Here is a 13,871-nt window from a genome sequence, read left to right as displayed (position 1 = left end):
CCAGAAAAGGTTTAAAGTTCTTTTGAGTATTCGAGATCCTGCTAACATTCACCTTAATTAAGATAGGTTAGATTACTTAGAGATCTCGTAGCTTAAGTTATATGAAAAGATTACGATTTTATTAGATAGCTCGGAGTCCATTTCGGTAAATATGATACCTCTAAGATTATACAGGTCGTTAAAAGTTTAAAAAAGTCCAAACCCATGGCCTACGTTTATTTTTCTGTAGTAAAATCTAAATCTGACCTCCGAATTTCTTGAATACCTCATGTGATCGAACTAGTCACATTAGGTTTTCGGTTTTTTACCGATAATTTCTCTTTTCCGTCTAAACAACTTTTGCAATAACTATAAAGTGGTTAGTCCACACGATTCGCCATACGTCCAATCATAAAGTACCCACTAATTCTGCTTATATGAAGCTCTAACGAATTTTCATCTAGGGTCCAGAAATTCGAGACCCTTTTTCCAAATCAGATCGACAGAATGTCGTCTAATATCTGCGTAGATCTTAATGTTGGACGTCTCAAAGTTTTTCTCAAAACTATTCGGCAGAATGTCGTCTAAGTTGAGACAGGGATTGTATAAGTTTGAGGTGCGAGCCTTGAGAGATGCCAGACTAGGCAAATTAGTGGAGACTAAGATTTGCCCAAGGATGGAAATGCTAGAGAGCTGGTAAGTCAGTTAAAGTTAGTGTTGACTGAAAACACGTCACTTAATTCAAAAGTCTTCTTTTTTGGTATTTTGTTCTTTAATGGAACAATTGTGTTTCCCTCATCCTATCTATGGTATCCATTAAAGATGAGTTGGAATACCCCACGTTCGTGGTGAGAAATGCCAGATTCTCGAAGTTAATAGTTGATCTCTCGTATCTCCGAGTACTAAATCTCTAATACCTAATGGATACTAAGCTCATCACAATATCCTTAAAAGAAACAGATTTGTACAAGAATGGAAATGGTAGAGAGCTCATAAGTCAAAAATAATTCGACCTGGTCTTCTCTTGTTGTTATTCCGTTCTTTAATGAAACAATTGTGGTTCCCTCATCCTATGTATGGTATTCATTAAAGAAGAGTTGCAATACCCTTTAATGATTTCCGTAGAAGTTGTTAGAATAAAGAAGAAGAGGATTCAATTCAAACAGCTTATATCTCTGGCCTACATTAGAGAGCATTCGCTCTGAGAATCTAGGGTAACGACTTGTCCGAATGATTTGGTTTAAGGCTAGATCATTCGCACAAGGCCTATGTCAGACACTGTAATTGATTCGGTAATAATTATTCTTAATGGCATCCCAAATGATATCCTTATGAGTCTGAAGAGACTCTTGAACTTCTCTTTGTCTCTTCTAACTTCGTTTCATATTAATGACATTTTTTTTACAACTCCTCCATTTCTCCTCAGTCTCTCTTTTAACTGCATCACAATGGTATCACAATGATATGAGTCTTCAGACTCTTGCATTTCTCTTCATCTCTTCGCCTCTTCTAACTTCTGTTCATATTCATAACATTTCTTCACAGCTCCTCCATTTCTCCCCCTGTCTCCCTATCTTCGAAAATAATTACTCTTAATTTGCTCTTCGCTTCTTCTAACTTCTGTTGATATAACATTTCTTCACAACTCCTCCACAACTCCTCCATTTCTCCTTAGTCTCTCTATCTACGGAAGTAATTACTCTTATTTGCCTCACTATGGTATCCCTATCAGTCTTCAGACTCTGGCATAACTCTACAATCCTTCGCCTATTCTAACTTCTGTTCATATTCATAACATTTCTTCACAACTCCTCCATTTCTCTGCAGTCTCTCTATGTTCGGAAATAATTACTCTTAATTGCATCACAATCCTTATGAGTCTTCAGAATCTTGCATTTCTCTTGTTCTTCGCCTCTTCTAACTTCTGTATAACATTTCTCCACAACTCCTCCATTTCTCCTCAGTTTCTCTATCTCCGGAGGTAATTACTCTTAATTGCAATACAATGGTATCCCTATTAGTCATCAGACTATTGCATTTCTCTTCATATCTTTGCCTCATCTAACTTTTGTTCATATACATAACATTTCTTCACAACTCCTTCATTTCTCCTCAGTATCTCTATCTTCGGAAATAGTTACTTATAATTGCATCACTATGGTATCCTTATGAGTCTTCAGCATCTTGCACTTCTCTTTGCTCTTCGCCTCTTCAAACTTTTGTTCATATTCATAACATTTCTTCACAACTTCGTCATTTCTCCTCAGTCTCTCTATCTTCGGAAATAATTACTCTTATTTGCATCACTATAATATCCTTATGAGACTTCAGACTCTTGCACTTCTCTTTGCTCTTCGTCTCTTCTAACTTCCGTTCATATTCATAACATTTCTTTACAACTCCTCTATTACTCCTCAGTCTTTCTATCTTTGGAAATAATTACTCTTAATAGCAACATAAATGGTATCCTTAGGAGTTAGTTTAGACTCTTGAACTTCTCTTTGCTCTTTGCCTCTTCCAACTTCTTTATTCATTTCTTCACTATTCCTCTATTCCTCCCCTTGTCTCTTTAAACTTTTAAACATTTTCACTTATCATTAAGGAATCAAAAGGAACCAAGTGTCCCTCCCCCCTTCCTAAAGAAAAACATTCAATACTTTTTTTTAACAAAATTTTCACTTTCTTTAAAAACGATTTGATTCTTTTAAGGAGATGTTTTTTTAAATTAAGATACACACTTTTCATTTTTTTTATTATAATTTATTAAACATGTGTGTTACTATTTGTTATTATTAGTTTATTTATTTTTAAATATATGGACTATTTGTTTTTATTTTTATAAATTTTTTTTTCTTTGTTTTTTTTTGCAAGTTTGCAAATGTTTGCTTATGCGTGTGTGTGTGTGTGTGTATATGCTTAGGCATGCCTTCATGTAAGTGTATGCTTTGTTTTGATTCTCTCTTTTCGCCCAAACGCTTTTATGTTTAAAAGAATATGAAGAATCAAAATAGAAAAGCAGAAAGTTTCCTAAAGTAAACTTACTTTTGTTTAAGGTTTTAAAGGTTTCCTTATCTTCCTTTTCTTCCTTTCTTGTTGACAGCTAAGTTTTAAGTTTCTCTCTTTATTTTTGTTGGAAATGAGTAAAAGGTCTCTTTCTTTCTCACTAATTTGCTGTGTTTAGCTTGGTGATGATGATGATGTTGATGACGTTTCGTTGAAAGCCCTCCGTGTTTATGGGAAGGGTATGTGGCAAACTAGTATGTTTTGTATTTTTTCTTTTGCTTTTGTTTTGTTTGATTTTTTGTTGTTGTTGTTGCTAAATTTCGGGTATTATTAACTAACACGCGTGTAATCAGAAAAAACAAAAAATAAAATATTTTTTTTTGGGTAGAGTGGGCGACTAAATAGTATTACTTGTGGACTTATTATTAAGTGTTTATGTGTGTGTGTGTGCAGAAGTTATTCAACTTGTCCTTTTTTGGAAGGGATTTCTAGAAATATTTTTCTTGTTTTTTTTTAAATATTTTAAAGTTTTCTTTTTAAAATTTTCTTTTGTTTTTTTATAAAAAGTTGTAGTCGTTATTTTGTTAATTACAATTCGTTTTTTTTGTTTTCTATTTATTTTAAAGAAATTTTCTTTTTTTTCACTTTTTATTAAGATTAGATAATATTTAGATTTTCTTTTAAATTTTATGTCAAAATTTTCTTTTTAAAAATTATGTTTTAAACTTAAAATAAGTTTTCCTTTAAAAAAAAAAAAATAATAATAAAATTTGCCACTTTAAGCTTTTAATTTCCGTTTCCTTTTAGTTTGAATTTTAAATTTTCTTTCTTCAAACCAGCTTTTCTTTAATATTTTTCTATATTTTTATTCTTATTATTTAATATTAATATTTTGTATTTATTTTTATTATTTATTTATTTATTTATTTTTTTCTTATTTTTTATACAAATTGTCATCCACCGTGTTTTGACTTTTGTAGTCTTGCCGTAGCCGCCCGCCGTTCAAATATGTTGTAGTACAATCCCGTTAATATAAAGTCAAACTGTTGTTTGAGTTTATTTTTTTTTTGTATTTGTTCCGCTGTTTTACTGCTGTATAGTCTTCTTGGCGTTCTGTTCGGTTTGCTGTGCGCACACAACAGTGTCATTCAAGGGCATTGCAAGGTCGTACGGAGTACTCTGTGTATATATATATATTTTTTTTGTTAATTTCTATATGTTGTGTTTCTTTTCAGATTTTTTTTTTTCGCTTTTCACTTTTTATTTTTGCCTTTTGTGCTGTTTTTGTAGTTTTTGGTCTTCAGTCACTTACTGCCCGTCTTCTCAAGCACTACACACCACCATTCATCATCCATCCATCCATTCCCTGTATACTGAGTCTATTGCTACTACTACAACATCAACTGCTACTAATTTATGCTTTACTGTGGCTGGTTTCCCTTGTCTGCCCAAAAAAAAAAATTTGTTTCCATCACCAGCCATATATCATTCATACACACTTTTTGTTTAACCCTCCACTGCTCTCTACACCCGTCTTCGTTTAGAGTTTAATTGTTGTTGTTATTGTTGTTGCCACACAATCATTCATTGATACTTATACATATTAACTTTTACTCATCATCATCATCATTAACAGCAACATCATCATCATTTTCATAAATTCTGTTCTAAAATACTATACAATTAACAGCGAGAGCAACAAAGTTGTCGTTTAGAATTCTACAGCTGTTTCTAGAGTTTTACCGTACTATACCATACGCTACACTCAAAAAGAGTCATATGAAGATCTAATACATAGAAAGCTACCGCTATGCTTTACTACAGCGACTGCTATGTCAGCTAGAGACGAACCAGTTTTAGATCAGTTCAGTTCTAGTTCGGTTCTAGATCAGTTCTAGTTCAGTTCAAGTTCTAGTTCAGTTCTAGTTCATTTCTAGTTCATTTCTAGTTCAGTTCTAGTTCAGTTCTAGTTCATTTCTAGTTCAGTTCTAGTTCAGTTCTAGTTCAGTTCTAGTTCAGTTCTAGTTCATTTCTAGTTCAGTTCTAGTTCAGTTCTAGTTCAGTTCTAGTTCATTTCTAGTTCATTTCTAGTTCAGTTCTAGTTCAGTTCTAGTTCAGTTCTAGTTCATTTCTAGTTCATTTCTAGTTCATTTCTAGTTCATTTCTAGTTCAGTTCTAGTTCATTTCTAGTTCATTTCTAGTTCAGTTCTAGTTCATTTCTAGTTCATTTCTAGTTCAGTTCTAGTTCATTTCTAGTTCAGTTCTAGTTCAGTTTCTAGGTCAGTTCTAGTTCAGTTCTAGTTCAGTTCTAGTTCAGTTCTAGTTCATTTCTAGTTCATTTCTAGTTCAGCTCTAGTTCAGTTCTAGTTCAGTTCTAGTTGAACTCTAGTTCAGTTCTAGTTCAGTTCTAGTTCAGTTCTAGTTCAGTTCTAGTTCAACTCTAGTTCAGTTCTAGTTCAGTTCTAGTTCAGTCTAGTTCAGTTCTAGTTCTGTTCTAGTTCAGCTCTAGTTCAGTTAGTTCAGTTCTAGTTCAGTTCTAGTTCAGTCAGTTCTAGTTCAGTTCTAGTTCAGTTCTAGTTCAGTTCTAGTTCAGTTTTAGTTCAGTTCTAGTTCAGTTCTAGTTCAGTTCTAGTTCAGTTCTAGTTCAGTTCTAGTTCAGTTCTAGTTCAGTTCTAGTTCAGTTCTAGTTCAGTTCTAGTTCAGTTCTAGTTCAGTTCTAGTTCAGTTCTAGTTCAGTTCTAGTTCAGTTCTAGTTCAGTTCTAGTTCAGTTCTAGTTCAGTTCTAGTTCAGTTCTAGTTCAGTTCTAGTTCAGTTCTAGTTCAGTTCTAGTTCAGTTCTAGTTCAGTTCTAGTTCAGTTCTAGTTCAGTTCTAGTTCAGTTCTAGTTCAGTTCTAGTTCAGTTCTAGTTCAGTTCTAGTTCAGTTCTAGTTCAGTTCTAGTTCAGTTCTAGTTCAGTTCTAGTTCAGTTCTAGTTCAGTTCTAGTTCAGTTCTAGTTCAGTTCTAGTTCAGTTCTAGTTCAGTTCTAGTTCAGTTCTAGTTCAGTTCTAGTTCAGTTCTAGTTCCGTTCTAGTTCAGTTCTAGTTCCGTTCTAGTTCAGTTCTAGCTCAGTTCTAGTTCAGTTCACTATAGACTAGACTAAAGTCTAGTCTAGACTATAGACTAGACTTAGACTAGACTATAGACTAGACTATAGACTAGACTATAGACTAGACTATAGACTTGACTATAGACTAGACCATAGACTAGACTATAGACTAGACTATAGACTAGACTATAGACTTGACTATAGACTAGACCATAGACTAGACTATAGACTAGACCATAGAATAGACTATAGACTAGACTATAGACTAGACTATAGACTAGACTAAGACTAGACTATAGACTAGACTATAGACTAGACTATAGACTAGACTATAGACTAGACTATAGACTAGACTATAGACTAGACTATAGACTAGACTATAGACTAGACTATAGACTAGACTATAGACTAGACTATAGACTAGACTATAGACTAGACTATAGACTAGACTATAGACTAGACTATAGACTAGACTATAGACTAGACTATAGACTAGACTATAGAATACACTATAGACTAGACTATAGACTAGACTATAGACTAGACTATAGACTAGACTATAGACTAGACTATAGACTAGACTATAGACTAGACTATAAACTAGACTATAGACTAGACTATAGACTAGATTATAGACTAGACTATAGAATAGACTATAGACTAGACTATAGACTAAGCTATAGAATAGACTATAGAATAGACTATAGACTAGACTATAGACTAGACTATAGACTAGACTATAGACTAGACTATAGACTAGACTATAGACTAGACTATAGACTAGACTATAGACTAGACTATAGACTAGACTATAGACTAACTATAGACTAGACTATAGACTAGACTATAGACTAGACAATAGACATAGACTAGACTATAGACTAGACTATAGACTAGACTATAGACTAGACTATAGACTAGACTATAGACTAGACTATAGACTAGACTATAGACTAGACTATAGACTAGACTATAGACTAGACTATAGACTAGACTATAGACTAGACTATAGACTAGACTATAGACTAGACTATAGACTAGACTATAGACTAGACTATAGACTAGACTATAGACTAGACTATAGACTAGACTATAGACTAGACTAGACTATAGACTAGACTATAGACTAGACTAGACTAGACTATAGACTAGACTATAGACTAGACTATAGACTAGACTATAGACTAGACTATAGACTAGACTATAGACTAGACTATAGACTAGACTATAGACTAGACTATAGACTAGACTATAGACTAGACTATAGACTAGACTATAGACTAGACTATAGACTAGACTATAGACTAGACTATAGACTAGACTATAGACTAGACTATAGACTAGACTATAGACTAGACTAGACTAGACTATAGACTAGACTATAGACTAGACTATAGACTAGACTATAGACTAGACTATAGACTAGACTATAGACTAGACTATAGACTAGACTATAGACTAGACTATAGACTAGACTATAGACTAGACTATAGACTAGACTAGACTAGACTATAGACTAGACTATAGACTAGACTATAGACTAGACTATAGACTAGACTATAGACTAGACTATAGACTAGACTATAGACTAGACTATAGACTAGACTATAGACTAGACTATAGACTAGACTATAGACTAGACTATAGACTAGACTATAGACTAGACTATAGACTAGACTATAGACTAGACTATAGACTAGACTATAGACTAGACTATAGACTAGACTATAGACTAGACTATAGACTAGACTATAGACTAGACTATAGACTAGACTATAGACTAGACTATAGACTAGACTATAGAATAGACTAGACTAGACTATAGACTAGACTATAGACTAGACTATAGACTAGACTATAGACTAGACTATAGACTAGACTATAGACTAGACTATAGAATAGACTATAGACTAGACTATAGACTAGACTATAGACTAGACTATAGACTAGACTATAGACTAGACTATAGACTAGACTATAGACTAGACTATAGACTAGACTAGACTAGACTATAGACTAGACTATAGACTAGACTATAGACTATAGACTAGACTATAGACTACTAGACTAGACTATAGACTAGACTATAGACTAGACTATAGACTAGACTATAGACTACTAGACTATAGACTAGACTATAGACTAGACTATAGACTAGACTATAGACTAGACTATAGACTAGACTATAGACTAGACTATAGACTAGACTAGACTAGACTATAGACTAGACTATAGACTAGACTATAGACTAGACTATAGACTAGACTATAGACTAGACTATAGACTAGACTATAGACTAGACTATAGACTAGACTATAGACTAGACTATAGACTAGACTATAGACTAGACTATAGACTAGACTATAGACTAGACTATAGACTAGACTATAGACTAGACTATAGACTAGACTATAGACTAGACTATAGACTAGACTATAGACTAGACTATAGACTAGACTATAGACTAGACTATAGACTAGACTATAGACTAGACTATAGACTAGACTATAGAACTAGACTATAGACTAGACTATAGGACTAGACTATAGGACTAGACTATAGACTAGACTGATAGACTAGACTATAGACTAGACTATAGACTAGACTATAGACTAGACTATAGACTAGACTATAATAGACTATAGACTGACTATAGACTAGACTATAGGACTAGACTATAATGACTATAGACTATACTATGACTAGACTATAGACTAGACTATAGACTAGACTATAGACTAGACAATAGACTAGACTATAGACTAGACTATAGACTAGACTATAGACTAGACTATAGACTAAACTATGTACTAAACCATTGACTACTTAGTCCATGGACTAGTCTATTGATACTAAAAATTTTAAATTCTAAATTTTCAAAAAAATTTGAAATTTTTACTAAAAATTTGAAATTTTACAAAAAATTAAAAATTTTACTAAAAATTCTAAATTTTACTAATAACTTATGAAACTTTTACTTAAATTTATGATTTGCAGATTATTTGTGATTTTTGAACAATAGGGTACTCAAAATTCGTTTTTGCCTTATGTTGCAAGTTTACTCATCTCATTAACATATGTATGTACATAAATATGTATGTATAGATAATATTTGATTTATAAAGTTTAATATTTTGACAGTTGAGTAAGGTATTTTGAAGGTCGTTGCTACTTACCTTTGCAATAATTAAAATGTTTGAGGAAGATGTTGTAGTTGTATTTACATAAACGTTTTGTAATGCTTGATTAAAGTTCAATTAAAAACTTTTTTATTTCGTTGATATCTCGTAACAAATTCTATTTTTTTTTTTGGCGTTTTATTTATCTTCTAGTATAGTACGTTGTTGTGTTAAATTTTATTAAATTTATTTGTTTACATATACTTTTTTGCTTTTAAATACACTTTCACTTTATCTGTTTTTATTATGTGTCAAAGAATAAATATTGTGTTTTTATTTATTTATTATTTACATACATACAACAATAACAACAATTTCTGCATTTCGGTTTGATGTTGTGTTCTAAATTTTTGTGGCTGCATTATCAAAAAATTTGTTTTTGTTTTTTATTTAAAAATATTTTGTTTTAATTACACATTAGTTTAATTGTTGTATTTGTTATTGTGTTTTTAATTGTTTATTTTTGTTATTATTCTTAATTGTTTGCTTTTTTGGTGAATTTATTTTGACATTTATGTAGTTATAGAAATTGTTGTATTATTTATCTTATTCTTCTTACCATCTACAAACTAATCTCGTTGAAGTATTTATTCGTAATGTATTTGTTTTAACTATTCTCTGTTTGAAAACTTAATTTTCTTTCTATTTTCTTGGCGTAAATTATGTTTTCAAACGACCGACCCACCGAAAAAACCCACAATCCTGACATATTTTCTTAGAACTGGTTGTATACAAATTGCTAAATTTGTTGTTGCTATTTTTAATTTTGACATCTTTTTTTGATGTTATTCTCTTATTTGGTATTGTTGTGTATCACTTACTCTCTTTCTGTTGTTATTCTCGCGGTGACATGCCTTGAAATCAGGAATGGAAAGCTCAGAAGTAGTAGAATTATCAATAGGTAGTCTATTCTATGGTTTGAATACTATTTTAGACTATCATATGTCTAGCCTATTGTGCATCATGTATATTCTAGTCATAGGCCGGTCTAATAGTATAGTCTATAGTCTCATATTCCTTGTCTAGAATAAAGTCTATGCCAATTATTAGTATGAAATCTATAGTCTAGTCCATTCTAGTCTATAGTCTAGTCTATAGTCTAGTCTATAGTCTAGTCTATAGTCTAGTCTATAGTCTAGTCTATAGTCTGTCTATAGTCTAGTCTATAGTCTAGTCTATAGTCTAGTCTATAGTCTAGTCTATAGTGTAGTCTATAATCTAGTCTATAGTCTAGTCTATAGTCTAGTCTATAGTGTAGTCTATAGTCTAGTCTATAAACTAGTCTATAGTCTAGTCTATAGTCTAGTCTATAAACTAGTCTATAGTCTAGTCTATAGTGTAGTCTATAGTGTAGTCTATAGTCTAGTCTATAGTCTAGTCTATAGTCTAGTCTATAGTCTAGTCTATAGTCTAGTCTATAGTCTAGTCTATAGTCTAGTCTATAGTCTAGTCTATAGTCTAGTCTATAGTCTAGTCTATAGTCTAGTCTATAGTCTAGTCTATAGTCTAGTCTATAGTCTAGTCTATAGTCTAGTCTATAGTCTAGTCTATAGTCTAGTCTATAGTCTAGTCTATAGTCTAGTCTATAGTCTAGTCTATAGTCTAGTCTATAGTCTAGTCTATAGTCTAGTCTATAGTTAGTCTATAGTCTAGTCTATAGTCTAGTCTATAGTCTAGTCTATAGTCTAGTCTATAGTCTAGTCTATAGTCTAGTCTATAGTCTAGTCTATAGTCTAGTCTATAGTCTAGTCTATAGTCTAGTCTATAGTCTAGTCTATAGTCTAGTCTATAGTCTAGTCTATAGTCTAGTCTATAGTCTAGTCTATAGTCTAGTCTATAGTCTAGTCTATAGTCTAGTCTATAGTCTAGTCTATAGTCTAGTCTATAGTCTAGTCTATAGTCTAGTCTATAGTTAGTCTATAGTCTAGTCTATTAGTCTAGTCTATAGTCTAGTCTATAGTCTAGTCTATAGTCTAGTCTATAGTCTAGTCTATAGTCTAGTCTATAGTCTAGTCTATAGTCTAGTCTATAGTCTAGTCTATAGTCTAGTCTATAGTCTAGTCTATAGTCTAGTCTATAGTCTAGTCTATAGTCTAGTCTATAGTCTAGTCTATAGTCTAGTCTATAGTCCAGTCAATAGTCTAGTCTATAGTCTAGTCCATATTCCAGTCTATAGTACGTTCCATAGTCTATAGCATAGTCTATAGTCAAGTCTATAGTCTCATATTCCTAGTCTAGAATAAAGTCTATGCCAAATTATAGTATGAAGTCTATAGTCTAGTCCATAGTCTAGTATATAGTCTAGTCTATAGTCTTGTCTATAGTCTAGTCTATAGTCTAGTCATAGTCTAGTCTATAGTCTAGTCTATAGTCTAGTCTATAGTCTAGTCTATAGTCTAGTCTATAGTCTAGTCTATAGTCCAGTCAATAGTCTAGTCTATAGTCTAGTCCATATTCCAGTCTATAGTACGTTCCATAGTCTATAATTTAGACTATAGTATAATCTATAAGCAAGTCTATAGTTAAGTCTATAGTCTCATATTCCTAGTCTAGAATAAAGTCTATGCCAAATTATAGTATGAAGTCTATAGTCTAGTCCATAGTCTAGTCTATAGTCTAGTATAAAGTTTGGTCTATAGTCTAGTCTATAGTCTAGTCTATAGTCTAGTCTATAGTCTAGTCTATAGTCTAGTCTATAGTCTAGTCTATAGTCTAGTCTATAGTCTAGTCTATAGTCTAGTCTATAGTCTAGTCTATAGTCTAGTCTATAATCTAGTCTATAGTCTAGTCTATAATCTAGTCTATAGTCTAGTCTATAGTCTATATAGTCTAGTCTATAGTCTAGTCTATAGTCTAGTCTATAGTCTAGTCTATAGTCTAGTCTATAGTCTAGTCTATAGTCTAGTCTATAGTCTAGTCTATAGTCTAGTCTATAGTCTAGTCTATAGTCTAGTCTATAGTCTAGTCTATAGTCTAGTCTATAGTCTAGTCTATAGTCTATTCTATAGTCTAGTCTATAGTCTAGTCTATAGTCTAGTCTATACTCTAGTCTATAGTCTAGTCTATAGTCTAGTCTATAGTCTAGTCTATAGTCTAGTCTATAGTCTAGTCTATAGTCTAGTCTATAGTCTAGTCTATAGTCTAGTCTATAGTCTAGTCTATAGTCTAGTCTATAGTCTAGTCTATAGTCTAGTCTATAGTCTAGTCTATAGTCTAGACTATAGTCTAGTCTATAGTCTAGTCCATAGTCTAGTCTATAGTCTAGTCTATAGTCTAGTCCATAGTCTAGTCTATAGTCTAGTCTATAGTCTAGTCTATAGTCTAGTCTATAGTCTAGTCTATAGTCTAGTCTATAGTCTAGTCTATAGTCTAGTCTATAGTCTAGTCTATAGTCTATTCTATAGTCTAGTCTATAGTCTAGTCTATAGTCTAGTCTATAGTCTAGTCTATAGTCTAGTCTATAGTCTAGTCTATAGTCTAGTCTATAGTTTAGTCTATAGTCTAGTCTATAGTCTAGTCTATAGTCTAGTCTATAGTCTAGTCTATAGTCTAGTCTATAGTCTAGTCTATAGTCTAGTCTATAGTCTAGTCTATAGTCTAGTCTATAGTCTAGTCTATAGTCTAGACTATAGTCTAGTCTATAGTCTAGTCCATAGTCTAGTCTATAGTCTAGTCTATAGTCTAGTCCATAGTCTAGTCTATAGTCTAGTCTATAGTCTAGTCTATAGTCTAGTCTATAGTCTAGTCTATAGTCTAGTCTATAGTCTAGTCTATATCTAGTCTATAGTCTAGTCTATAGTCTAGTCTATAGTCTAGTCTATAGTCTAGTCTATAGTCTAGTCTATAGTCTAGTCTATAGTCTAGTCTATAGTCTAGTCTATAGTCTAGTCTATAGTCTAGTCTATAGTCTAGTCTATAGTCTAGTCTATAGTCTAGTCTATAGTCTAGTCTATAGTCTAGTCTATAGTCTAGTCTATAGTCTAGTCTATAGTCTAGTCTATAGTCTAGTCTATAGTCTAGTCTATAGTCTAGTCTATAGTCTAGTCTATAGTCTAGTCATATCTAGTCTATAGTCTAGTCTATAGTCTAGTCTATAGTCTAGTCTATAGTCTAGTCTATAGTCTAGTCTATAGTCTAGTCTATAGTCTAGTCTATAGTCTAGTCTATAGTCTAGTCCATATTCCAGTCTATAGTACGTTCCATAGTCTATAATTTAGACTATAGTATAATCTATAAGCAAGTCTATAGTTAAGTCTATAGTCTCATCTATACTTTTGTCAATAGTATAGTCCATAGTCTAGTCAATATTTTAATCTATAGTGTAGTCTATAGTATATATATATAGTTTAGTATATAGTCTAAGTCTATAGTTTAATCTACAAACTAGTATATAGTACGTTCGATAGTCTATATTTTAGCCTATAGTCTAATCTATAAGCAAGTCTATAGTCTAGTCTATAGTCAAGGTCTATAGTCTAGTCTATAAGCAAGTCTATAGTCTCATCTATAGTCTAGTCTCTGGTATAGTCCATAGTCTAGTCTATATTCTAGTCTATAGTCTAGTCTTTAGTCTAGTATATAGTCTAGTCTATAGTCCTGACTTAGTTTAGTCTATAGTCTAGT

General features: G+C 32.2%; 1 protein-coding gene across 2 annotated transcripts in view; it reads right to left on the bottom strand.

Annotated features, from left to right (window-relative positions):
• LOC119613275 (glycogen-binding subunit 76A) overlaps nucleotides 1-9,957 on the bottom strand; it is a 48,194-nt gene extending 38,237 nt beyond the window's left edge. Inside the window, exon 1 of one of the 2 annotated variants that reach the window (XM_037969275.1) lies at nucleotides 9,246-9,957. The gene's annotated coding sequence lies outside the window, so the exon portion shown is untranslated. Of the gene's footprint in view, nucleotides 1-3,021; nucleotides 3,599-9,245 lie in introns of those variants that run through there. The other variant, XM_037969274.1, reaches the window with a different exon arrangement.
• Between the last annotated feature and the right edge of the window lie 3,914 nt (nucleotides 9,958-13,871).

Source organism: Lucilia sericata, unplaced genomic scaffold (assembly GCF_015586225.1).
Source record: "Lucilia sericata isolate MDLA Ls3-8-SP2 unplaced genomic scaffold, ASM1558622v1 Contig002041F_arrow, whole genome shotgun sequence".
NCBI lineage: Eukaryota > Metazoa > Arthropoda > Insecta > Diptera > Calliphoridae > Lucilia > Lucilia sericata.
The sequence above is the reverse complement of the archived record's forward strand: the minus strand, read 5'-3'. Positions and strand labels throughout refer to the sequence as shown.